Raw genomic sequence first — 22,953 nt, forward strand, 5'->3', positions numbered from 1 at the left:
TATCTTGTCTTCTTCAGGTCCTACCGCCAGAATTTGGGAAAGTTGTACCTTCTGGCCTATAGGTAGCTCAGGCAACCACCTCCTACCCTCAGACAACCTCAGACTCCTGCTCCACCATCACCACCACCTCCATCTGCATCTCTATCACTGCCAGGACACCAGCCTCCATCCTGCATGACTATAACCACCACTGCTATTGCCACCATCAACAGTAACTCCACTTTTACCACCACCACCATGAATTCTATCTCCATTACCATCACCAGGACCACTACCTTCAGTACTACCACTATTTCCACCACCACTGCCACCACCATTTATGTTAGCTGATTGGAAGATAATTTGGGGGGCAGTCACCTATGCTTGTGGTGGGTTATGGAAGCTATTGCCCCTTTGAATGATTGTTTAATGCTCCTTCAAGGTTTTTTTTGTTGTTGTTGTTGATTTGTTTCAGATAAAGCCCTCCAGAGAAACGTACAAGGCACCAGCCAAAATTTCTGAGTCACTCTGATGCACTCTTTTTAGATGACCTAGAGTAAACTTTGCTTATTACAATGCTAAGTCTCTTCCCAGAGGCATTCTCATCTGCCACTTTTTAAAACTGGTAATGTATGACCTTGAATGCAGTTTGCTCAGAAGTATATGATGTATGTATGTATGATGACAAATCTTTCCTACATAAATATGTACATTGTTTCCTCAATGAAATCTTAGTTTCTTTGGCTAGGAGTACTGCTTTGAGTTTTATCTTTAATGTTCCTCCTGTAGCTAATAAACCTTTTATTGCTCTTTTATCTCCTGGTTGTGCTTTTTGACTTTGCACTCACTATTATTAAACTTTCACTTTCATTTCCACCTGTACTTCTGTCACTACTCCATGGCCTTTATCACTTTTGCCATCCCCACCGGCGTGCCCACCGTCACCTTTACCACCATCACACCTGCCTTCACCTTTGCCATTGCCACAACCATACTGCCAACATCACTGAAAAAAATGGACTGCAGTGCAACTTTTGTATATTAAGAAGTTATTTTTTCTAAAAGAGAGAATGCACACTTGCAATAAAAGACCTGTTTTACATCACTTAACAGAACATTTCACATCTCCCCTGGAGGCATTTGCATGTAGGTTATTTCACTGACTTTGAACATGCTAAAATAATTCCTTATTTCCACAAAAATAAATGCTGTCCAAAGTGGTTCTTATCAGAACAAAAGAAAAATTTGACTAAGACGAATGTTGAGTTTCTAGAGTGTAGAAGTTAGAATTCTTTACTCTGATGTATGTATTTGGCTCCTTTGTTGAAGACCAAATAGCTGAATGTGTGTAGGGATAGATATTCTGTATCCTCTATTCTGTTCTATCGATCCACATATTGTTTTTCTGCCAGTACCATGCCATTTTGTCACTGCTGCTTTGTAGTATGACTTGAAGTCAGGTATTATGATGCCCCCTGCTTTGCTCTTGTTGCCTAGGATTGCTGGGCTATTCTGGGTCTCTTCCAGCCTGTTAATGGTGTAGGGGAAATTGGCTTTTTGCAGAAGATTGAAGATCCCTCTCTCTTACCATTCACTAAACTAAAAATGGACCAAAAATACAAACATTGAAACAGGAACAACGAACCTACTGGAAGATAAAATGGATAAAATACTTGAGGTCATACGTACAGGCATGGACTTTCAGAACTATAGTTGCAGAAGAAATTACAACAAGAATCAAAACAAATGGGATTTAAAAGCTTCTGCACAGCAAAGGAAACAATTAGTAAAGAGACAACCTACAGAATGGGAAACAGTTTTGGCTAACTATTCCTCAGATGGAGGAGTATCTAGAAGGTATATCTGGAATATATAAATCTAGAATATCTGGAATAGATAAAGAACTCCAGAAATTAGCACCCCCAAAATAAAAGACCCAATCAAGGAAAAGGCAAGTCAGAGGGAACAGATACTTCTCAGATGAAGTACAAATGGCCAACAAATGTATAAAAAATGCTCAACATTTCTGGTCATTGTGGAGAAGTGTAAATTAAAACAATGCTAACATTTCATTTTACACTAGAAAGAATGGCAATCACCAAAAAGTCAAAGAATAGCAAATGCTATCATGATTGGTGAAAAAGAAACTCTCCTACATTTTTGGTGGTAATGTAAACTAGTACAATTGTTATGGAAATCAGTATGGAGAGTTCTCAAAGAAATAAAATTAGAAATTTCATTTCACTTTATTTCTTCCCCAAAGAGCTAAAGACATATTACAGTGACACAGGCATGTCAATGTTTATAAGCAGAACAATTCATAATAGCTAATCCTGGAAGCAGTCTGTATGCTCATCAGCAGATGAATGAATAAAGAAAATGTGGTAGCCATACATAATGGAATGCTACTTGGCATAAGAAGGATAAATTTGAGACATTTGTAGAAAAATCGATGCACCTGGAAAATATGATGTTGAGTGAAAAAAATCAGATACACAAGCTTGCACATGACATGTTATCTCTCATTTGAATAAGGCATAGTAAAAACAAATGGCAAAATATACGATGGATTGAAGGAAACAAGAAGATAGCTCTTTTGCAAATGGGGAGGAGTCTAGGAGACTGAGGGTGAGGGGAGGAAGGAAAAGTAAAATGATTCAAGATGAGTCATGCACAGGTACCAAATACAAGTATTATATGTCATAAACATGAACTAAAATAATAGCAGTAGTAATGAAAATGGGGAAATGGGATATAAAGATGGGATATAAAGATATAAAGATGGAAATGGGATATAAAGATGGATGAGAAAGGAAAGGAAATTAAAAAAGAATTAAGCTGTCATGTACATGCACCTACTCCTGAAGATGAATGTAAACTTCATGTGCTGCAAATACATACTAATAAAATAAAAAGTAAAAAATAATTTAAAAAAGGAAACCCTTAGAACTCTTAGTTTGAGGCCTACAGATGAAATAACCTACAAATAGAATGCAGGAGTCCACGAATTTAAAAATTACAGCTTTATTTTCAGTAGCTCTCAGAGAATTTTTGTATTTCTTTCATATTTAGACTTTGTAAACAATAAGAATCCAGATATTTTCATATCATGAAATAGTTGTATACCTTAAAATATTTTTGTTCATGGTTTCATGAATTCACGGTAGTCATTAGATTTGCTGCTGCACCTGGTTATTTAACATGTTAAGGAAGACCCACATTAAATTTAGCACATCTATTTAAAAAACTTCATTAGGTTTCAATAAAACTGATTTTCATTTTTCACCTTAGACATTTATTTAAAAAGAACTGTTAAGAACCCCAAGCCTAAGCTCAGTTTTCCTCACTTTTAACACCTTTCAGATCTTGTTTCTATGGAACATTCAAAGTAAATAATGGAAGATTATCCATCTTGGCATCTTCTCCAAGAAGTAATCATAATTTGCATTGATCAAATTTACATACTTGGCACATATCCTTTTGAGTTCTTTAATTCAATGCAAATACACATATTTAGTGTATATATAATATACTCTTATAGTAGTAAACACAGACTTATTTTTAATAAGACCACTATAGATATTCTGTGCTTTGCCTTTTGAACTTAACATCTCTTCCTATTGAGGAAAACTTGCCTTCATTCTTTTGGATTGCTGTGAGATGTTAGAGTTCACGTAGTCAGATTGGTTTCAATTTCTCTCTTGCAAAAGCTGCTGCAGTGATTTTACTCTTTCCTCAGATGACACTTTATCTTCTCATGCCACTGGCTTGAGGGTCTCGGAAGCTTTCTAGGGTCCATTCTTGAGGAAGTTGAGGTGAGTTGGATATGGCACTTACATTTGAGCTTCTCTTCCTGTAGGCCCTGGAGAAATCTGTGTGCCTGGAGGTAGGAGAGTCCTAGCCTCTACAATGTTCACACTGGATAATCAGAGATCCAGGTGCTCCAGTAACCTCAAGACATCAATCATATTTCAAATCATGCTTTTGCAAAGATGGGATCTCACAAACATTTCTCTTGCTTGTCTCTTAACAAAACATAATGTCCTCAAGACCAACAGATAGAGATCTAAGTCATTCTTCTAAATAATGGGGTAATGTCTCACAATAGTCAATGCTTCCTCATTGATTTGATTATTTGATTTGTAAAAGTTCAAATCTTGCTACACTAATGTAATTTTCTGCCTTACTTGCCCTTAGACTTGGCTCCATGTAACAAAGCTTTTCTCACCTGGTCTGGAAGCTATAATACCATAGACTATTTCTCACAGAGCCAGGAGTCTAAAAAGTCTAGTAGGGTCAAGGTACTGGCAGATTTGATCTTGTGAAGGCCCATTTCCTGATTCACAGATGACGCCATCTTGCTGTCTTTACATGGCAAAGGGCCTAATGAGCTCCCAGTGGCCTCTTTTATAAAGGCATTAATCCTTTTCATAAGAGTTCTGCACCATGACTTAATCACTTCCCAAGGGAAGTGATACCATCATCTAGAAAGTTAGAACTTTAGCATATGGATATTTGGGGGTCACAGCATTCAGATTATAGTAATGCCTTGCACAGCTGTCCCTTGACATCTGCAGGACATTGGTTCCACGATTCATCCCTGACCCTGCAGAGTACCAAAATCTGCACATGCTCATGTTCTTATGTCAAATGGCACAGTATTTGCACATAATTTATGTAATCTTCCTATAGACTTTAAATCATCTTTATGTTACTTTTTCACCTAAAGTAACAGTGTAAATGCTGTATAAATAGCTGTTATCTGTACTGTTCAGTCTGCACACATTTAGTATGGAATCAGTACTTCCCCCCCACCCCAGAATATTTTTCTATCCACAGTTTGCTCAATCTGCAGAACAAGAGTTGTTTTTTGTTTGTTTGTTTGTTTGTTTTTTGAGACAGGGTCTCAGTATGTAGTTGAGATTGACCTGGAACTCACTATGTAGCCCGGGCTGGTTTTGAACTCACAGCAATCCTCCTGCCTCAGCCTCCTGAGTGCTGGGACTACAGGCGTGCACCACCATGTCTGGCTAGGAGTCGATTGTGTTTATAGGACATACACACTTTTAGGGTATTCACTTACCTCTCTTGATGCCCCAGGTACTCTCAGATAAGGGGGACCTAGGTCAGGAGACTGTCCTAGGCTCACACAGCAGAGAAACTGCACCTTTCTCCCAGGCCTCAACTTTCCTCACTAGCCAGTGTGACATCTCCTTGGGGATGGTGACACCCTCCACACACAACACAATACTTGCTCTGGGTCAGCCTCAAGCTGACAGCTTAGCTGTGTGTGTGGGGCGCACACCTATAATCCCAGCACTGAAGGAGGCTGAGGTAGGAGGATCACAGTTCAAGCACAGCCTGACTTAGTGATACTCTGTCTCAATATAAACAATTAATAAAAAAGAGGGTGGGGATCTGATTTAGTTAGTGCAAAGGCCCCAAGTTCAATCCTCAGTTCCATAGGGGAAAAAAAAATTGGCAGTTCACAGTGACTCTGAGGAGGCCACGGTGCAGCCACTTGCTCAAGGACATATGTGTCTGGCAAACAACCATGGAACTCTGCCCCACTTAGAACCAGAACTCACATTTGTCAGTGTGTGTCTTCGTTACTTTCCTCATCTCTGAGACAAAAATCGCCCAACACCCTAAGTTAAAGGAGGAAAGGTTTATTTAGCTCACAGTTTGTAAAGGTTTCAATTCCTAGTTGGCTGGCTCCAAGGCAGGGTAGCATGGCAGAGGGGTATCAGAGAGGAGAAACAGTTCATGGCAGGCAGAAGGTAGCAAGGCAGTGAAGTAGTGAAGCAGCAAGCAATGGCTGCATTTCTCTTTCTGTCCCTTATAGTTTATCCAGGCTACACACCCTGAGGGCACTCACACCCACAGGGGGCCTTCCCATTATGCACTCCCAGAACTGTGCCAAACCAATCAGTGCGATTTGGTCATTACACGCCCTTAATCCTAGCATCACAGGCTCTAGATCCAGCCACCTTTGAAAAGCACCCGCTATGACTGTGTGAGGCTTTGGAGACATGAGCCATAAAGGTGTGCCAGTGGGCTGGGAGCTGTCTGTGGTACAGCCTGGAGTTGGTCAGCATGCTGTGCCTGGCAGGTGGAGGTCTGTGTGATGAATCTGGGAGGAACTCTGCTGTGCATCCAAGGACTGTGCAGGAGTCCTAAGCTGTGCTTCAGTTTCTGCAGTCAGGTGATGACTTCCTGGCCATTTGGGATGGACCTGAGCTCACACACCACTGCTACAGTATTAGAGTATTTTGAATTTGATATGGGGTATATACTTGAGGAGTTACTTTTTTGCCCACCTGCTGAAAAGTCATCTCAACATACAAATCTACAGTGATCATCTGGCAAATAATACCCCCTGGTATTATTACCTGAGCAACTATGCTGTAACTCTGGGAGAAGGTACTGCTTTCCACCTGTACCTGAAAGGTAAATAGAATTTCTTCTGGGGTGTGTGTGTGTGTGTGTGTGTGTGTGTGTGTGTGGCGTTACACTTTTAAAAAATTGTAAGAGTATTGTTGAAGGTGCCAAGGTACCATTATGTTTTTCTTTTTTTAAATATGCCTGCCAATTCTTTGATACGCTCTTCAAGAGGTGGAGCTTAATTTCCTTCCCCTTGAGTGAGGCCTGAACTTAGTAACTTTCTTCTGTTGTGTAGAAGATGGCAGGAGGGATGGTCTGCTACCTGTATGACTGGGTTAGGAAGAGACTATGGCTTTCTTCTTGTGTACTCACTTTCTTCCTAGGATCACCTGCTCTGGGGAAAGCAAACTGAGATATCACGTTAGTAACCCTGAAGAGAGGCTAACCTAAGGAGGAACCAAAGTTTCCTGCCAACAGCCGTGTTGTGAGCCCAACAGCAGACTCTCAGCTCCTTCAGATGCTGACGGTAGCCCTAGAGGACCGCTCTCCAGACTCATGAGAGACCCTGAGCCAGGACCACTCAGCAATGCTGTTCCCCAGTCCCTCACCACTAGAAACTCTGAGATAATAAATGTTTGCTGTTGTATGTTTCTAAATGTCAGAGTAATTAGTTACATAGCAACAGATAACAAATTCGGGTGGGAAGTGGGGTCAGCTCATTCAAGAGTTTGGAATGGCCCAGCAGAAGCTATGCTGTTCAAACCTCAAGAGTTTTATGAATTGCCTGATGCATATGCCCCAAATGCAGATTCCTGGAGCTCACTCTCTGAAAGTCAATTTTCATTGTAAACATGCATCTCAGATGGTTCCAAAGCAGCTAACCCGCAGCATAGGAGAGTTGGTAGCTGGGCGACCCAGGGTGAGGCTGAAAGCTAGCAGAGGTCTATAAAAAACCAAAAGACAAACATTTTTCCTAAGAACAGTGGGTATCCCTGCAGGGTTTTAAGCAGGGCATATATAAATCTATAAACAGAGTCTAAAACTTGTCTGACTTTCCTCCATCAGCAACCTGGTAATGCACAACCCAACATAGGAGGGAACGTAACATTTCATGTCTGCCTTTGAGGAACTCACGTATGCTTTTTAAAAGTATGTGGTGATACTTCAGTTGTGGGAGGGCCCTGAGCTTGCTCTTTCTCCTATTCAAACAGCAAAGTCTGAAAACAATCTGCTCAGGGTTCCTAACTTTGCTTGGCAGTTGAGCTGAAAATTTGACTCGAAAAATCTGTACAGGCAGCGTGAGTCCTGCGTCCTGTCTCACTGTGGACACAAAGAGGCGCTGCTTCAGTCCAAGCCCCATTCTCTCCCAGAGAACGTATAGTGGTTGTATTTGGGCCTAAGAATTGATTATTCGGTTTTCCATTATTTCTGTGGGGAAAATATGTTCTGTTCTTGAACTGTTCAGTGTTTGAACGTGAATTTGGAACAAATTGAGTTTGATGACAGAGGCATCACTGTATTCAGGAACTCACATACCTAAATGAGAGCTGACCCTTTTGAGAGTAGCCAACAACATGAGAAATCATTCCCTCATTTTAACAATACGCTGACTGCTCAGAGGCCTTTTTGGGCTCTGCTTTCAGTAATCAGTTTCTAAGCCATTCAATGGTCTATACCTAAAACCAGTTGCTTTAAAAGTATAGAATGCTTCAGTGAGGAGAAGTGTTTGAGATGATTTTACAGAAATCTAATCATTTTGAAGATTGGTCAGAGAATCTAGTGATTTATTTAAATTCATTTTTACCCCAAATTTTCAGTTCTATTTCTTACATGGATCAGGAAAGGGGGCCTAGTAGGCTGTGTGTTGAGAGTCTCCTTGTAGACAGGTGAAATTCCTTTGGGACAGCTTTCTAAAAGAGGCAGGCATTTAGGGCTGGACTTGGAGCAGTGGGTGTGGAGGAGAGACTGGGGTATCCTAGATATGGATGAAAATGTACTGATTTCTACAATTCCTTTTCTTTTCTTTTTTGTTTTTCTAAAGTTAAAGCATAGATTTTGTCCCCTTAAGAGGTTAAAACGACAACAACAACAACAACTTTTTTCCACCAGAGCATACCAGATAGATTGTATTTGCACTCATTCCTTGCCCCAGGGTGTTCTTGGTTCTCCTGAGAACTGGACGTACAAGTAACTGTGGATTTTGTGCGGCTCCCTAAGCTCAGCTCTGAGGCCAGCCCGTTTTCGTCTTTATTCTATCTTAATGTGAAATGAAGCAGAGAGTATCATTCGTTTTGGACAGTAGGGTAAAAACTTGAGGGGAAATCCTCATATTTTTCTTAATGTTCTAATTTGGGTTAGCATGCATTAAGTGTATATATGAATGTAGTTCAGCATGACAAGACGACGAAGCACCCCTGGAAGCCGCTCCCCCACACGCTAGCCTTGGAATGTGCTGATGGTGTCCTTTTCCAGGCATCCAACTCACCACTGGAAGCCCAGCCTCAATCACTGCTGGAACACAGAGTGATTTTATTACCCGGTGTCTCTCAATGAGAGCAAATAGAAGCTGAGGTATAGCATTCCAGCTTCTTGGCCCCCAAGTTGGACAGATAACCCAGATGTAAATTCTACCCTGTTCCCTGATTTCCTGCAGGACTGAGCCTCGGTTGTCTACACAGACTTTTTACAAAGGACTGCACTGTGTCATGCACTTGGTCTGTTTCACTTCTCCTCTCCCAGTCTTTCCTGGGTTTGACATCTAGAAGGCCTCTTGTCCTCCTATCTAAGGCTCTGCTTTTGGGGTGCTCAACCTAAGATATCATCCTCAAAATCCCAAGATGTTCAAGTGGTCTGGGCAAAAATTAATCATTGTGGTTGTTATCTGAAATATCTCCCAAAGAGCTCATTGTGTTGAAGGCTTGGTTGCCAGCTGATGGGCTTCTGAAATGACTGGATTACAAAGGCTCTAACTTCATCAGTGAATGAATTCATTTATGGGATCATAGCTTGATGGCATTATTGACAGGTGAAGGAAATGGGGCAAGGGGCTCATTTGACGGAAGTGGCTCATGGAAGTATGACCTTGGGGAATAAATCTAGTCCCTGCCCTTTCCTCTCTGGCTTTTTCCACCCCCTGTACTTCCCAGTTGCCATGAGGTAAGACATATTGCTCCTACCACAACCTCCTGCTGTGCTGTTCTGCCTCACTTCAGGTGCACAGCAATGGGACCATCTAGTCGTGGGTTGAAACCACAAAAACCTTGAGCCAAAAGTAAATCTTTTCTCCTCTAAGTCATTTTTCTCAGGTACTTCTGTCGCAGTGAGTAAAAGCTAATTCACGCCATGATTCCTTTTTTAGGGAGAAGTTCTTTATTTTGAATTTCTCATAGAATGCCCTTTTAGAAATTGAAACAGCAATAATGCAGTCAGCCCTCAGGGTCTGTGGGTTCTGTATGTGTAGATCCAACTAACTGTAGGGAGAAAATATTCGGAAAAAAATGGTCTACACTGAATGCACACAGGATTTTTTCTTATCATTATTCCTTAAACAGTGTAGTCTAACAACTATTTACATGGCACATACATAGTATTAGGTATTAAAAGTAATCTAGACATGATTTAAAGTACAGGGGAGGAGGTGCACATGCAAATATTATGTGCAAATATGCCATTTTATACCAGGGACTGAGCAGCCATGGATTCTGATATCCTTGAGAATCCTGGATCATTTCCCCATGGATTCTGAGAGTTCACATTAGTTCACATTAGTTGTATGGCAAAACAAAGAAACAGGCATAACAGTCCAGTCAATGGAATGCAAAGCACCTGCCTCCCTGCCTCCCCCATCTGTCTTCCTAAAGGCAGCACCATTAATAGGTTGACGTTCATCTTCACGGTTCCCTCCCTTGTCTTCTATAAGTCTCTACCCAGCCTTCGCAAGGAAGCTTTTTTCTGCGCATCTTATTTAAAGTTGCATCTTTCTTGGTCTTCTCTGGTTTATTTTTCTGCATTTCGCTTTGCACCGTGTGGCACATCACAAATTGCACTTTACTGCTTGTTGCTGTTCTTCTCCATTAGCACAGAATCCCCACAGGGCAGAGGATTTTGTCTGCTTTGTTCACTGCTGCATTCTTGGTGCTCGGAACGGTACCTAACATGCAGCAGTTGCTCAGCAAAACTTAAGTTGAATGAGTGCATAAATGTGATACCTCTTCCCTCCCCACCTCTGAGTGCACAGCCTTCTGCCCCTTATGTTTGCATTTAATAATCTTGGGGATTGCTTTTCCCTGAACGTAGAGAATCAATTCATTCTCCTAAATACCTGATCAACTTTTAGATTATTTCTAGTCATCAGCTGTTGTACACAGTGCTGCAGAGTATTCTATACCTTTGGTCACAAGGGTGAGTATATTTGCAAAGCGAGTTCCTGAAGTGGACATGTATATTCTTCCTGGGACAGACAGTGCCAAGCTGCTCTCCCAAAAAATATGCCTACTTGTACTTTAACAGTTGCTGAGAATGATTATTTCCTGTATCTTAATTACATTTTTGGACCATTTATTTGTTTATTTAGACAGGGTCTTGCTATGTAATCTAGGCTGGCCTTGAACTCATGGCAACCCTCCTGTCTCAGCCTCCCGAGTGGTGGGATTACAGATGTGTGCCACCACACTTGGCTATGGGCTATTTATTGAATTTATATTCAGAAAAGCATATATTGGTACATTTTAGTTATACATAATGATAGCATTCATCATGGGGAATATGCACCAGTACATGGTATACCTTGTTGCTTCGTTTCCCCCATCCATCCTTATGTACAAAAGCTTTGTTTCCATTTTTTCCTCCAATTGTCTTTTTTCTCATTTTTTTTCTTGTTCCTTCTTAAATTAGCACTATGTATTATCAAACATTTTGAACTTTGTCAACCTACATGGTAAAATTTTTTCATAAGTTTCAACTTGCTTTTCTTTTTCTCCTCTCCTTTTCTCTTTATTATTTTATATTATGCTTGGGATTGAACCCGTGACTCTTCTGCTGAACTCCTATGCAAAGTCCTTTTCCTTATTTTGTAAGTCCTCTGTCTCTTGTATATTTGGTTTTGCTTCTTAAAGAATTGGGCTGTTGGCTTTATACTTGTGGTTCAGAAGCCTTGATTTTGTATTAATCTCTTTATATTTTAGTTCTTTGTTCATAACCTGTCTTTCAACCTCCTGAAGTCTCATCTTTTCATTTGCACTTTGATAACATTTTAGTGCTTTTATTAGAGCTGAAATGTTAAATATCTACAAGTCAACATTATCAGTATTTTTTACTGATGACTTCTTAATTTTGTTTCAGTGAGGCAAGTTTTATCCTCTCCCAAGATGATCTAGAAAGATTGCTTCATTTTGTCCTGCTTTTCTAGTTTTTCTTGTTTTAAAAATGTATTTTCACTTGTAATTTCCTTATTTATTTTTGTTAAGGCATTTTTTCAATATGTAATGGTTGCATTCATTCAGGGGAATTGATACATTCACTCCTCATGTATCAGATCTTGATCATTTTCAATCCCTTTCCCCTCGTCTCTTACCTTCCTTCTCCCCGCTTCCCCTGATCCCCTTCCCTGTATCCAGAACATTTGCCTCCATTTTCTAACACCTCTTCTTCATTTTAGTCTTTGTTTCTGTTTTTGGTTTCTTATATAGGATAACCATGTGATATTTAGCTTTCTGTGTTTATTCCATTTAACATTAGGGTCTCATGATCTATTCATTTTCTTGAAAATGACATGATTGTCTTTTTTTCTCCTGATGAACTAGTTTGTTCAACAATATTTATTGAATCATCTATATGTCCTGTGTGATTTGAAATTTGCCTTATGCATTGCATTACATTGTTCTGTAGTTTCTGGTCTCTTTTGGGGAGTCTATGTTTGGGTTCACTGATGCCTCTTTTTCAGTACCAGATTCAAATTATTTTCATTAACGTACCTTTAAAAACTCTTCTAATGTCTGCTAAAAAAAGAAAAGGCCCAGAGGGCCCTCAGAAGTGTATTTCCCCCCCTGGTTGTCACCGAACTGGCAAGAATGAAAGCTAATTTTAGGTGGTAAGAATGCCTTCTTTTCTTCAATGTGGCAAGAAAGCTGAATGGAGCACAGGCTCCTCTTTTCTGTTAAGAAACTTCTTAAGAAGATCCTATTAGAATAGAAGCCATCTGTACTGCTTCAGTGCTTCTGATGCTATTGCCCTGCCTGCAGCCTCATAGGTCGAAATAAGGCTGCACATGAGTTTTTTCTAACAGGTGCGATAGAAGGAGCCAGAATTTGAATTTGCCAGTTTATGTAGGAGTCGGGAGATATACCATTTCTACTTAAAAAAACAATCATGGCAAAACGGAAAATGCAAATCAGAAAAAAAAAAATCCACCCTTAGCATGCGACTGCTGCCAACAATCCCATGAAATATTTAAGGAAATTCGGAAGCACAACAGGCATAGGGTAAGCTGTGCGGCAGACCCGTGGCCTGAACATGTACAGACCTAGCTCCTCTGGGCTCCGTCCTCACTACCCCGGGGCCTCCTGAAGTCGCCACAGGCACACTCAGTGGGAGGTTGGTATGAAGTTAATGTTTTCAGTGGGTGAGGTGTAGGAAGCGATAACAGATATTTAGACATTGTTTTCTTCTCTGCTTCTTTCTCAGATAATATTCCTGGCTCCCACAGGAACAGGCCTGCATTGTGCACCCTGCCCTCGGTGGCTTTGGTGAGGCTGCCATCTGAGGCCTGCTGGGACATTGTCTTTGAGGGGGAAGCACTCAGTTACTCAGAGAAGCAAACTTCCATGACCCTGTCCCGTGAGCCGCTTGTGTGGTCTGTGGGACGCCCTGGTCCCCTACTCCAAGCATCTGATGTTGCAGAATTCCTCAGACTTCAGGTGGTAAAGGTGATCAGAGCTTGAGGCTCACAGGCCCAGGGGAGCCCAACTCAGCATCACACATATTGGTAGACAGCCATCAGAACTGGGTGCCCTCTCTTCCCTTCTTAGAGACTGTACTGATGTGCGTCATTATTGAAGGGCAGGCAGGGAGAATGGGAGCACACTGCCCTGAGTGAATGAAGTTGATTTCTTTTTATTCAGATGAACAGGCAGTCACCTACCTTCATCCCAGTGCCACCTCAGCACCCTGTTCCGCCGTGCAGGCTTAACAACAGGTCCCGGGTGTTTCGCAGGGCAAAACGTATCTGTGAGTGACCTGGCCTTGGGGATGTCCTACTGGGTGCGGTGCTGAAGTCATGCCTGTCCCTAGCATTCCTATCCCAGGACTGCAAATATGACCATCCGAGGTGGCCCTGCCATATTCCCTCGTTCGGTCTGTACCCCTTTTAGATTTTTCTCTGTTGCAGAGCTTTTTATATACCATTGTCTTCCTGGAGTTTTCCACTTTGTCATCCTCTGGGGGGTCAGGGAAGGCAGGGACAAAAGATGAATATGTGGCATCCTTTTGCCCAGTAGCCCACAGGCTGCTCAATGTCCTTAGCTCCAGCCACCCTCAGCCCACCAAAGAGGGCTCCTCTCAGCTGGGATATGGATACCCACCCCCCCGTGGCTGGTGAGAAGATACTTGTACGTAGCATTGAGGACACTTGTGGCTGCGTTCCTTTACTGAGTGCTCATGACGTGCCAGGCATTGCTGTAGACCAACAGTCCCCATCCTTTTAAGCACAGGAGACTATATAACTGGAAGACAATTTTTCCACAGATGACTCAAAGGAGCGTTCAGTCTAGATTCCTCAAATTTGCACTTCACGGTAGGATTTGCTCTCCTACAAGAATCTAATACCCTTTGGTGGGGCTCAGGCTATAAATACAGGTGAAGCTTTGTTTGCCAGCTTCTTACCTCCTCCTGTGTGGCCTGGTTCTGGCCATTGACTGCTATGGGTCTGTTTAACAGGGGTTGGGGGCCCTTGCTTTAGACCGTAGATATATTACTTCATTCAGTCCCCACAAATCTGTGAGTCTGTTTTTAGTGTCCCTATCTTAGTATTCAGGGAGCCTAAAAAAGGAAACTTACTCTTAATAAAATCCCAGTAACTGTTGATGTGGCAGCCACTTGTCCTGGCTTCTGAAACCAAATATGCACATCTTTTTCTGCTCCTACACACAGGAACAATGCAGTGGCGAATTAAAACTGGCCACAGTGGACGTATTTACCCTCTGGAAATTGGTAAGCATTGTAAATCAGATATTTTCCTTTTCTCTTTTCTTTTTCCTGAAGAGCTCACCTCATTACCATAGCTACTAATGTGTAACCCCTACTCCCAGGGAAATAACCTTAGACTTGGCCCCACTAAAATCAATATAAAAAAAGGTACTCTCTTAAATATTTTCTTAATTGAAGAAACATATCTCCCTCCCCTCCGTCTTGATGTCACCACACTGGTAATAAAATCTAGTCAGGGCAGAGGTGTACTTCAGTGGGCTTTACCTGCAAGGATCCTTAGAGGGGATCTATGATCTGTGGCAAAAGGCTTGGAGATCCAACGTACCACTTGGAAGCCTATGTATAATTAATTTGTCATCACTAGGGAATGGGATTTCATTGTGCCCTCCCACAGCCCTTTGCTGACGGGGTCCTTGGAAATGGTGCCCAATAATCAGATCAGTTGAGGGAAACCATGGAAACAGAAGATCATTCCAGCTCCAGGAGAGGCTGGGGAAGAAGTGTGTAGGGCAGAGGGGAATTAGGGTGGGATAATGTGTAGCTACCTGGATCCTGGTTCCAGTTCCTTGTTGAACATTCTGCAGGAACTAGGAAAGTCACTTGGCATCTCTATTCTTTTCCATAAATTCAGGGTAATTTGACTTACAATGAGCCCCGTCTAGTCCACCATTGGTGTACACAAATTCTTTGTTCACAGAATTCTCTGAAGACTATAATGCATTGCACAAATGCCACTACAGTACCATGATTTTCCTGTTATGTTTTCATTTTAGCATAAAACAAAGATGTCTGCTGTAAGGGAAGAAAGCTGACTTCCTGTTTGCATGAAATGGAAAAGAAGAAATGAATTATGTGTCTCCCATCAAATGTCTATGGGAGATATTTAAGGGTTTTTATTTGTTTGTTTGTTTGCAGTGCTGGGATGGGACCCAGAGTCTTGTGCATGCAAAGCAAGCACTCCACCACTGAGCTACACTCCAGTCAAGACTTGTAATTATTGACTCTCAGTTCTGTGCTGCTTCTATAACTTGCACATATTTCTTAAGCTTGTTTGAAATTACAAATTGAGCATCCTTTATCTGAAACCCCCAAATCCAAAATATGCCCACTGGAAACTTTTTATGTGCTGCTATGACTCTGTAAGTGGAAAATTCTACATTTGATCTCATGTCATGGGTCATAATCAAAATGCAGGTACACTAAAAGTATTGTATAAAATTACTGTCGGGCTATGTCTACAAGTTGTATATGAAACATACAAGAAGAATTCTATACTTAGCTTTAGGTCCCATCAAGATATCTCTGTCTCTATCCTTATCCCTAACCCCCTCTCTGACTTTATCATCTCTATTTCTCTCTATCTCTAGTCCAAAATCCCAAACCAAAAAAATTTGAAATCTAAAACACTTTTGGTTCCCAACATTTCAGATAGGGGATATTCAGTCTGTCTGTACTGATTATCATCTTTCCGGTCCTTTACAGTCGATGAGATGTTTGAAGGTAGGGCTCAAACTGCATCAATTCAACAAACATTCATTGTGACCTTCTGTGTGCTTCCAATGAGATCAGAAGAGGATGAAACAAACTTCATCTCTGATAGAGACTTCCTAGAAGGAAGATGGCAGGGAGGAAGCTAGTGCGAAGTATCAGAAGATAGGGGATGACGGAGTGCTTGCTTATAATCGGTACTAAAGACCAGACTGATACTACAGTGGGCATTAAAAAAGGAAGGGCTTGTAGGGGACTGGAGAGCAGATGGACATAGTCAGGGCTAAAGATGGCAGGGACGTCAATCATGACTTTACAGGGAAAAGCTCAGTAGAGAAACAGCCCCTATGCTTTATGAACTGGAATTTTTGATACATTTGGAATATTGAAAGGAGACCCCTGGGCTATGGGAGCAATGAAAAGATGTGAGTGAGATTAGAATTCTTCAAAGCAAGGGGAGCAACATAGCTAAAGAAAGCGCAGTATGCTGTGCCTGGTGGTGCACACCTGCGATCCCAGCTACTCGAGAGGTTAAGGCAGAAGGGTTGCAAGTGTGAGACCAGCCTGGACAATTTAGCAAGATCCGTCACACAATAAAATATAAAAAGGACTGAGGATGTAGCTCAGTGGTAGAACGATGCCCTAGCATGTGTGAGGCCCTGGGTTCAACCTTTAGAACTGGGGGGAAAAAAAAAGCAAGCAACCACAGTATACCTCAACGCTGAGCTGTGCTGAGTGATGAGGCGTCTACAGCCCCTGTGTAACTTAGGCTATCAGTAGAAGAAGGGACTGGACCGTTAAGGGTTCCAGGTGCTTTTCTCTGACCCTCAGGCTTGGGATAGCTGCCTTGGAAGGAACATGCTGTGCCTTGAGAGCTGCATGCTTTCAAAATGACCACTGGCAGCTGGTTGCTTGGTCACACCACTTGAGATGCAACCCTAGGCCCTGGAATCTTCATGTTTGGTGCCTTGGACATGCTGAACAAGCCAGACACACAGAGAACATCATTCCTCAGCTTTCACACTCCCCAAAGCTGGCAGCAGGCTTTGAAAACCTGGTTGCCCAGTAGTCCAAACACCTCACTGCATGGTAGTGTCTTGTCTTTCAAGCAATTAAAAGAGCAATTTGGTGATTGTGTCTTAGAGGAGCTTATCAGCATTGGATCAGTGCTGGGTCATAACGGCTATGAAGTTGCTTAAATCTGAAATTATATCCTTCTGCAAGAGTACATTGGTGATGGCCAGAGGTATTTATAGAATAGGTATCCATACACAGTCATGTAATGAAGAGAATGTGAATTTGCCATGTGTTCCAGAAGAATCCCTTGGCTTTCCAACTGAATTCTTGCTCTTTGGCTCTAAAGCAGTGTGCCTTTAGGATGACACTTTCCATACCACATTCAGTCATCTCTGATCATGAGTCTCCCTCCCCTTACTAACCTGGAACTCCTCAAAGACAAAGAGTATTCTTTTCTCAGCTTTGTACCCCCTCTTTGCATCGTGCTTTGATTATTGGTTGTGTTCCATCAACATGTGAGTAACAGAATTAAAGTAGGCCATAGAGCAGGCACATCTCTCCTTCTAGCCACTTGGCTTTCTGCTCCCTGAGCCTAGCTGTGTAAGAACTTGAATCCTTCAGGAAAGAAATGGTAGAAAAATGACCCCACAGCCCATTTCCTTGGCTTTGAAGTAGGATATGCAGCATGTGGAAAATGTGCAGCCTGCAAGCCTGGGTATTCTTTTCCCAGAAGGTGGTTTCTCATGGAGGCAGGCAGATCTATAGACTCTATCTGTCTTTGTGGCCTCTTTGGGAAGAGCCAGTTGTCTCAGTTGGCTACATCTTGAAATGCTGATTTTGGTACACATAGCTTCCTGCCAGAGGCTGGTGTGCCTCAAGATTATCTCTTGCTTTTGATGGCTGGAGCCTCTTCTTTGAAGACACCTGCCCCCAGATTAAAGTGTCTTCCCCTTGGTGTTGAAGATAATCTTTCTCATTAGGAACAAATTATGGGCTTGCACGTCTGATTTCATGCAGCAGTGATGAAAGGAAATCATAGAAAAATAGAATGAGTATTTGTACAGTTGGCTTTCTGTATCTGCAGATTCCACATCCATAGATTCAGCCAACTGCAGGTGGAAAATATTGTTTTAAAATTGCTTTTGTATGGAAAATATACAGATTTTCCCCTCACGATATAGCGGGACACTTATCTATATAGCGTTTACATTGTTATTAGATATAAGTAGTCTAGAGATAACTTTGAATGCATGGAGGATATACCTAGGTTCTATGCAAATCCTACTCCATCATATAAAAAGGATTTGAGCATCTTTGAATTTTGGTATCCTGGGGGTGCTGGAACAGATCTTCAGCAGATACTGAGGGAAGACTGTATATTGAATGACTTTATATGCATGAAGAATTTCTTAGCTAAACCAGTGACATGATGTATGCTTATATGTATGTATACATGTGTATATGTGGACATTGACTTTTTGTAATCATACAGACTTTTTCCTTCAAATGAAATCATTGTACCAAACTCAGCTTGGAGCTGAGAGTGTTGGGATAGGAGAGGTGTAGTGGTTAGGGTGTATGCAAAGAGGCTGTGGCCACTGGCCCATTTGTCTCCCCTTTAAGGCCGTAGGAGCCTGTGCATAAAATCCAAGTATATCTGGGACCTCAGTCTGCAAATCACTAATGTTAAGAAGCCCTACAGTTATTCAGCTATTATAATTTAACATGTTTTAAAACGTGTAACTTACAGTTCTCATGAACCATGTTCTCCTCAGGATTCTACATCAGTAATTTAGGTATTAAGGAAGACTTTTTTGCCACACCTAGATGTCCAGAGGTGTGAGCTCTTTCTTCCCTGTCCAAGAAGAAAAGAAGAAGGCTTTGAGGGGCTGGCATCTCTCCACAAACCCCCTAAGGAATGAGGCCGCAGCATTAGTTTGTCCATGTGCATTTTGGACAGGGGGAAGAAGCATCTGCTGACCCACTTGAGGGCCCCTGGAGAAGAGGCTTCATTCAGTGGGTATCCAAACACAGAGTGTTCGGTCTTCAGGAGAGGGATTCAATGCACTTGTGAGAATCTCCTGCTGCCTCGATCCCCACTGACTGTACCAGAGAAACTTGTCCAAGGACAAAACGCTACAGCTGCTGAAAACTGGGAAGTGAAATGTTATCAAGCCTGAGTGCTAAGGAATTCCTGTAAAACTATGAGAACAGGAAGGACCGGGTAGCTTTAGAATGAGCCTGTGTGAGGAGAAAGGGGAGGAACTCCGCAGAGACACCTTCCAAGGTGGGGGTCGCAGGACCTGCGAGTGAGCATAACGAGGGGGCTGTCTGTGATTTTCATGGGCTGGATTGGGTCTCCCTTGCTCCCCATATTTGTTTATTGAGTCCTAATCTGTGATACTTCTGAATGTGAAAGTGAAACGTGAAAGATTCTATTTGAAAATGGGATATTTAAGGAGGTAACCAAGTTCAGGTACCATCATCAAAGTGGGCCCTAACCTAATATGATTGATACTACAGAAAGGGGTTATTTGGATACAGAGAAACAAGGAGAACACCATGTGGCCGTGAAGACAGCCATCTAGGAACCAAGGAGAGGACCATGGAACAGATCCCCTCCTCATAGTTCTTAGGGAGAGCTGACTCTGCCACCATGTTGATCTTGGATTTGTATCCTCCGTGAGATGGTAAATTTCTACTGTTTAAAGCCTCCCAGGGCGGAGAACTTTTACAGAGCGAGGGAAGTGGAAAGAAATACTGATTCTGAAGCTCACGATGCAGTCAGTGGAACACTCCAATGGGCTCAAGAACTGGCTCCAGCTGCCCCTACTGCCCAGCAAAGGGGAGCTTGGCTCTTTCCATGCCCCAGGGGCCCCACCTGACCTCATCAACTGAATATATTTCCAATCTTGCTAAACAAGATGATCCTCCGTCTGGCTAAATGGAAGTCTTTCTGCTTTAGTTGTACATCTCATCTCTCAGCCAGCACAACCCAAAGGGATAGAATCCTGAGCCCCAAATCTTAGAGTACTGTGGCTCTTTCGGAGCGTGTTCTTGAGGGGAGGCAGAGTGTGTGTGATGTTAAAAAATTCTTGATTAACGGGGCCTCTCTTTCTCTCCATTTCCCTCTCTCCTCCAGCCTGGTCCTGTAGTTCTACTGGGTAGTAGCTGTTCTAGCATCTTCCCTCTCTGCCTTTCTCACTTGAAAAAATCCCAGCTGCACTAGTTCTCTCCTGCTTTCCTTTTCTGCTCAAGCTCTCTACACTTCCTTCCCCATTTTGTGTGCTTCCTCCTTTTGGTGATGGTATGTTCTCTGTATGTAGATGAATTTAGTTTCTCTTAGCTTTTGCTATTGTCCTCTCCAGGCTTTGTCATGGTAAGATCAACGCTGGCAGAACCAGGAGTTATCCTAACCAGGCTAGTGAAGATTCCGCGCTCATTTCTTTTTTAAAGACTTTTAAAAAATTATTTATTTGTTTATTTACTTTGCTGTATAAAAGAAATCATGTGATATCTAAGTGTGTGTGTCTGATTTATTTCATTTAAGATTTGGTCTCAAGTACATCCACTTTCCTACAAGGGATCATAGCACAGTACTACTTCACTGTGTACAAATACCACACTTTCTTTAACCATTCACCTGCTGATGGATGTATAGGCCTCTTCCAAGATTTAGCTATTATGAATGGTGCTGCTATAAACGTCGGTATGCATGTATCACTATGATAGGGTGTTTTTAACTCTTTGAGGGGATCACCTAGGAGGGGGAATAGCTGAGATGAATGGAATTTGAAGTTTTAGTTTTTTGAGGATTTGCCACATTGATTTTCATAATAGTTGTATTGGTTTACATTTCCTTCAATAGTATATGAGGATTCCTTTTTCCCACAGCCTTGCCAGCATTTGTTATTACTGTCTTTCTTGATGACAATTGTTTCTTTCTGGAGTAGATGAAATCTCAATGTTGTTTTAATTTGCATTTCTCTGATGGTCAGAGACGTTGAGCACTTTTTATATATTTATTGGCCATTTGTACTCGTTCCTCTGAAAAGGGTCTATTCATTTTAATTGTTCATTTTTTGATTGGGTCTTTTATTTTGGGGGTCTAATTATTTTGAGTTCTTTGTTTTGTTTTTGGTACTGGGGATTGAACTTGGAGTCCTTGCTCTTATGAGGTAGGCAGCAGAACCACTGAGCTAAATCCCTGGCCTGTGAGTTCTGTGTATATTCTAGATATTAGTCCTCTATTTGAGGAGTAGCTGGCAAAATTTTCCCATTCTGTAGATTGTCTGTTTATCCTGCTGCTTATTTCCTTTGCTGTGCTGAAGCTTTTAAATTTGATATAATTCTATTTGTTGATTCTTAATGTTATATCTTATGCATCTGGGGTTGTATTCAGAAAATCTTTGCCTGTGCTGATGTCTTCAAGATTTTTACCTACTTTATCTTTCAGTGGGTTGAGTGTTTCTGTTTTAATATTTGGATTTTTTATCCATTTTGATTTTAGTTTTGTACATGGTGAGAGATATAGGCCTGGATTCAATCTTCTGAGTGTGGATGGCTAGTTTTCCCAGCACCATTTGTTAAAAAGGCAATCTTTCCTCCATTGTATAGTTTTGGCCCTTTCTCAAAGCTCAGATAGCTGAATGTGCCTGGGGTTGTTTCTTCATCCTCTATTCTGTTACACTGATCCACCTGTCTGTTTTTGTGCCAGTACCATGCTGTTTTTATCACTGTAGCTTTGTAATATAATTTGAAATTTGGGGCCTTGTCCTCTCAATACCAGTGTTTCCCTAAAGCATTTGTTTTTCAATTTCACATCTATATTTACTCTAGAAAAAATTATACATAGAAGCTAACATAAAAATTAATTTTACTTCTCAAGAATAGCCACAATGTTTATATGCTTTTAGATTTTGTTTTATTAAAAATATACATTAATATCTATCTATAAATATATTAACAAAAGTGGGGTTAGCAAATATTACAGTATTTATGTATTTACAAGAATGGAATTCAATGTGGTCCTTCTATCTTTCCATATCAATACACTTATGTACAGCATGAAATTTGAGAACAGCATAGGTCATAAGCCAATAGCTTTCTCAATGATGATAAGGATAAGTGAAGATGGAACTAAAAAGTCAGTGGCATTGTCAAATCTCAGTTTGCAAGTGCTCATGAAATAATTCTTGATTTCTTAAGGAAGATGTCTACTTTATTTGGGACTAGACAATGGGAGATTCCCACCTCCTCTTTGAGAGGATGGTTTTGGAATGAAACTTTCTGGATCATTTTATGGACACAGGATATTTAGTAAACTTGACAAACTTAAGGAACCACCCACAGGTTAGGGAACTTTTTTTTTCTTTTACCAAACTTTCTGGGATTTATGCATCACCACACAAAAATTTCTCATGACTTACATGACCAAGAGGGAAAACAATGCTGTTTTTCATAAACCATTGAATTGGCTGGCTCAGGATACTGGTGAAGGAGACATCACACACTGAGCAGAATCGTATAGAGACATTGTCTGCACGCTCTTTGTCACAGTTGGAGGCAGAGCCATGAAGCTGCTGTCTGGCACAGGTCCTGTGAGACTGGCTACAGTGCTGCCTGGGAGCTGGCTGGTAGAGTCACTGTGCATCTTAATAAATGCCTTGGTGACTAAAACTTATGGCTGAGATATCTGCCATTTTTAATACAAATTCCACGCAGTCTAGGGGCTTCTGGCCAGCTTTTGGAATGCTCCCATGTCCTTGTTGTTTTGTGCTCTCTGATGATTGGACAAGGGAAAATCTCCCCACCTAGTAGCTCGCTTCTCCTCCCGAACTTGAGTCTCAGGGTTACTCAGTGCAGACTTGCAAAGTCATCTCC

The 22,953-nt window shown here is 41.5% G+C and overlaps 1 protein-coding gene across 1 annotated transcript in view; it reads left to right on the forward strand.

The window, feature by feature from the left end:
• Window positions 1-15,748, forward strand: part of LOC104858568 (Golgi apparatus membrane protein TVP23 homolog B) — a 138,646-nt gene extending 122,898 nt beyond the window's left edge. Inside the window, exons 11-13 of the mRNA XM_033762775.1 lie at window positions 13,045-14,152; window positions 14,509-14,568; window positions 15,339-15,748. The gene's annotated coding sequence lies outside the window, so the exon portion shown is untranslated. The remainder of the gene's footprint in view (window positions 1-13,044; window positions 14,153-14,508; window positions 14,569-15,338) is intronic.
• Window positions 15,749-22,953: the final 7,205 nt, after the last annotated feature.

The sequence above is a fragment of the Fukomys damarensis genome, unplaced genomic scaffold (genome assembly GCF_012274545.1).
Source record: "Fukomys damarensis isolate Sample0158 unplaced genomic scaffold, DMR_v1.0_HiC HiC_scaffold_13, whole genome shotgun sequence".
Classification (NCBI taxonomy): domain Eukaryota; kingdom Metazoa; phylum Chordata; class Mammalia; order Rodentia; family Bathyergidae; genus Fukomys; species Fukomys damarensis.